At 38.1% G+C, this 5,429-nt stretch overlaps 1 pseudogene; it reads right to left on the minus strand.

Moving 5' to 3' along the window:
• Positions 1–3,017: 3,017 nt before the first annotated feature.
• LOC126618172 (uncharacterized) lies at positions 3,018–4,625 on the minus strand (annotated as a pseudogene).
• Positions 4,626–5,429: the final 804 nt, after the last annotated feature.

Below are 5,429 nucleotides of genomic sequence, written 5' to 3' on the forward strand. Positions count from 1 at the left end.
ATTGATGTAGTTACAAAACATAAAGTATTATCGTTTATGGATGAAAATGCTGGATATAATCACATAAAAATGGCTAAAGAAGATATACATAAGACATCATTCAGATGCCCAAGACATATAGGAGCTTATGAATACGTAGTCATGCCATTCAAGCTGAAAAATGCTGGTGCTACTTATCAAATGATGATGAATGTTATTTTTCATCATTTCATTGGGCATAACATAGAGGTATACATTGATGACATTGTGGTGAAGTCTAGAACTGAAGACCAGCACTTGGAAGACCTCAGACAAGTCTTGCTGAGAATGAGAACCCACAAGTTAAAGATGAATCCTAGAAAGTGTGCATTTGGGGTTAGATCAGGCAACTTTCTGCGGTTCTTAGTCCAACAAAGAGGTGTGGAAGTGGACAAGTACAAGGCTAGGGCTATAATGGAATCACCTACCTACCCCACTAACAAAGTGCAATTGCAGAGGTTGCGAGGGAGGTTTAACTTTTTGAGAAGATTCATTGCTAATCTTAAGGGTAAGATTCTACCTTTGACTCATTTGTTAAGATTGAATAATCAAGTTAAGTTTGAGTAGGGCCCTCAACATTAAAAGGCATTTAATAAAGTGAAGACTTGTCTAGCCTCTCCTCTAGTGCTCATGCCTCCCCAGATAGGGAAGCCTTTGAAGCTCTACATTTCAGGATTCGAGAAATTAGTAGGGAGTTTATTGACTCAAAATAATGAAGGGGGAAAGGAGCAGGCGATATACTACCTTAGTAGGATCTTTACGGAGGTAGAAACAAGATATACCCCAAATGAGAAATTATGCTTAGCCTTGTACTTCACTGCCAACAAATTAAGGCATTACATGTTGTCTTGCCATATCCATATAATTGTCATAACTGATGTGATCAATACATGTTGTCCAAGCCAATGCTAACTAGAAGAATTGGGAAATAGATCCTAGCACTATCAGAGTTCAGTTTTCAGTATGTACCTCAGAAGGCAGTAAGGGACAAGCAATTGCAGACTTTTTAGTTGAGCACTAAGAATCCAATGAGGAACTTGTCAACATCCCTGGAACTCTGGATATGGCTAGCCTCTGGATCCCACCTAGTAAAACTCACTCGGCAAGGAGGAATGGATTCAACAAGAAGTAAATAGAATAACTAGCATATGGATCACTCACTGGAGATTATATTTCGATAGATCTTGCACACAACATGCTGTATGAGCTGGAATTATCATCATTAATCCAAAGAGAGTCTATCATTGCTACTCATTTCTTCTGGATTACAAGGATACTACTAACAACATGACAGAGTATGAAGCACTAATTATTGGCTTCGAAATTCTAATAGAGTTGGAGGCAGCTGAAATAAAAGTATATGGTGATTCTGAGTTGATGATTAATCAATTAAATGGAGAGTACAAGTGCAGACATATCACAATGGCATGGTATTACTTGGTAGTTACTCAATTATTAGATTATTAGGGTAATGAAGCAACAATTAGCCATATTCACAGAGGTCTTCTGAAGCATATTTAAGAGAGAGAGACTTAGATGAAAGTAGAGATACAAAGGAGAAGTCCCTCTTCCATCTTTAAAAGAGGATTTAGCCTAGATGTAATGATTAAAGAGCCTGAGATAGAGCACTAGAGAACATCTATCACCCATTACTTCAAGGGCCCTTCTCTTCCCACTAGTAAGAAGATCAGACGACAGGCAACTGAGTTTGTTATGTGGGATAAAACTTTGCTGAGAAAGACTCCATATAGGCTTTTATTGAAATGATTGGGTCTGGAAGAATCAATAAGGGTAATGGCTGAAGTACATGAAGGTATTTCTGGAGCACACCAAACAGGAACAAAGATGAGATGGTTGCTGAGAAGATATGGCTACTTTTGGCTCGACATGAAGAAATATTGTAGAGCTTATGCTAGAGAATGTGAGGAATGTCAAAGGCATGAACCTTTCCAACACACATGATCAATACCCTTGAATCTAGTAGTAAAGCTATGGCTTTTCAGAAGGTAGGCCATGGAGTTTATCGGGCAAATATACCCAGCTTCCAGCAGATGACACACTTTCATAATTATGGTGACTGATTACTTTACTAAGTGGGTTGAGGCTTCAGTTGTGAGAACCATTAATTCAGCTGTTGTGAAGAAGTTCATTGAGACCAAAATCCTACACAGATATGGGGTGCCTAAAACAATTGTTACAGACAGAGGTTCATTATTTATCTCAAAATAAGTAGAAGAGTTTGCAGCTAAGTTCAAGATAAAGATGATCCAGCCTAACCCTTATTATCCACAATCTAATGGTCAAGCAGAAGCTAGCAACAAGATATTGGTGAACGTCATTAAAAGAATATTGGCAGATAGCCCAAAAAGGTGGCATGAGAAGTTGGGAGGTACTATTTGGGCTTATATAAAAAAGAGCAGGAATTGGGACTACTCCTTATAGAGATTATTGTGAATTCTGTGAGGCTTCAAAACCAATTTGGCCTACATAGTAATGAGTTTAATCAGGCCATGTGTCAAGGAATTAAGGATTTGGATGTTGTCCGAATTGAAGCTCTAAACAAGATCCAGGAAAGGAAAAAGGTTGTTGCCTGAGCTTACAGCAAGAGAATAAGACTGAAGAATTTAAAAAAAGGAGAATTAGTATGGAAAACAGTTTTGCCCTTGGGAACTCAAGTTAAAGGTTTTGGGAAATGGAGTCCCACTTAGGAAGGCCTTTTTACAATCACCAAAGTATTAGATAAAGTGGGTATTGCTTAGCAGATTTAGAGGGAGACTTACAAAACATCCAATCAATGCTAAATTTCTAAAGAAGCACCACCCAACTCTTTGAGATGTTAAAGACTGTTACATTAGTGAAGTCTAATACTTAGAGAAGAGGTGGGGGCCCTTTTGTTTGTTTAAAGCAGTTGTTTATATTAAAGAAGAGTAAATAAGTAAGTAAAATAGTGAAGAAGTAAAAGATCTTTTCATTCAATAATTGGGGGAGGTACGGAAGCCCTAAGTTAACAAGTTTACATCTTTAGCCAAGACAACTATCCTAGAGTGATAAGTCTGGATGATGGTGAAAATGTTGGATAAATGTCAACAATCTGTGATAAATTTATATATGCTAATAAATAATAAATACGAACAACTAATTAACAGTGTATGAACAATGAAATAATATTAAACAAAAATATTGAAGATTGAGGCTTGCGTACCACAATGTCCTTGAAACAAAAATTTTGTCCCTACTCAGTGCTTGTAGTTCTATAGACGTCTGTTTCACCAGGATTCAACGATCAAGTCAAAATTTCAGCACTGGAAAACTTGACTTCTGGCGAATTTCTGTGTGGTTTTCTCATAAAGGATATTTTTTTATTGTAGAATAAGAATGTTGATTTTCTGTATCTAAATGTCATGCAGATGGATGTATATATAGTAGGTGTATGCCTGTTCGCAACAGATATGAGAATAGGATGTGTCTGTTGGGAGACATTTTCTCCATAGGGGTGCTTTGTTCTGCGTTCTTTCATCACTCTTCAGACTTCATCTGAAAGGATGAGTCTATTGATAAAATGATAAAAAAAATTAATTAATTAATTAAATTAAAAATTAATTAAAAATAATTAATTAAATCCAAAAATAAATAATTAAAGTATTTAATTATTAGAGCCAAAGCCTCAAGGCCCAAGGCCCATCTTTTGATAATTAATTATATATTATTTATTAATTAATTAGTACACCTTAAAGCCCAACCCCAAGGGTGAGCCCAATTTTGTTCTACAAGGTCCATCACTCAAATCACTTTCTATAAGGGACAAAGCCTTATAAAGTGAAGAAACCTTCTGGTAGTGACCAATGTGGGACAATGAAATTTCTACTAAAAAATACCAACAGAAAATGTGACCCAGCTATTCTAAAGCTATATTGCTGTTGGCTAACTGAGCTTCAAACTCCTCAATTTCGTGGTTCACTTTCTTCACTTCTTGGATTTTCTTGTATAGCTTGCTTGAGAAAGTCATCTGCTTAGCCTTCAAAGCAGAAGGTTGTTCCTCCAGCTTTTGGATCTCAGCAGCTACCACCATTATTCGATCCTCCACGGTTGAGCCCTCATCCACCAACTGATGTAAAGTAGTGGAAGTTCTAGTGTGCTTCTCCTTGTAAAACCTTTTGCCTCTTGGCCTTGAGATGTTGATCCCTTTTGACCCTCAGATTTTCAAAGAATGAGATGAAGGACTTATACTGCACCTTAGTCATCCATTAGGCTTGGTATAAATCAGTGAGAGTTTTCTCATCATCTTGAAGAGCCTTAAGGCTGAATGAGATAGAGAAGTCCCTCTGCATACATTCTTTGAAGACCCTGCACTGATCTTGAAGATGTTGAGGCTCAAAATGGCATATTGGGGATCTCAACTTCGTCCTAATTTACCCGAACTCTCTAACTAGTTCGGGAAAAGAGGCCGTGGCTGGAAGAGAAGCTAGAGGATGAGGCATTACACCAGCACCACCTAAAGCAGCAACAACAGTGGTAACCTCAGTAGGGATGGAAGAAGAGGATTTAGCAGTAGTAGCAACCTTTTTAGGCCGAGTGATTAGGATCCCTGAGACTCTAGTAGCTCGAGGAGGTCGAGAATTAGCTACTTTACTCACAGCAGGCTAAGGAGACCTGCTCGAACCCTTACCAGATGCCTATCAAAACATAATGAAGACAAATTAATAGAGCAATCTAGACTTAAATGAGAAAAAGACAAGATTGCAAGTATGTTTATACCTAAGATAAGCCATGTACTTTGGGAGGAGGATGCGTTACTGTAGCTGCCTTGGAAGAAGTTGGTTGGCTTGCCTGAAGAGGAGCATGAAAAGCCTTAAAACTAGTCACCTCTTAGACAACTGGTATCTCAGGAACTATGGGCTCCTCAACAACTGATGTTGGATGATTGGTAGTCTTTGGCAAGGGGGAAGACTGGCAAAGCTAGAGTTCAAAACATAAATTCAAAGTGAAAACACATTAAGAAAAGCTTAAAATGGCTTAAGAAAAGAGAACTTACAGAGTTACTGTCATCCTCTACAAAGTGAAGCATCTCTCTAGTTGTTAGATTGAATTGGGAAGTTGGGGTCACTATCATCGCTAGAGGAATGGAAGAAGAAGAAGGAGCTGGTGCTCACCCGACTGAAGGCTCAGCCCGAGGAGAAGAAAGACGCACAGGTCGGGCTGGAGTAAAGAAGGCTTGGTTTGAGAAGTCCATTCTGCTTTAGAAGCCTATTTTGGAAAACAACAAAAACTAGCTGAGTACAAGAGATGAATTTTAGAAATAATTAATTGCTCAAAGATTCAAGAAAACTACCTTCAACTCCTCCAAGATCTTAACAAATACCTTCTTATCAATTTGCTGCCCTTCCACACCTGCATTCATCTCATGGGAGGAG

This window comes from Malus sylvestris, chromosome 4 (genome assembly GCF_916048215.2).
Source record: "Malus sylvestris chromosome 4, drMalSylv7.2, whole genome shotgun sequence".
In the NCBI taxonomy this organism is placed as follows: Eukaryota; Viridiplantae; Streptophyta; class Magnoliopsida; order Rosales; family Rosaceae; genus Malus; species Malus sylvestris.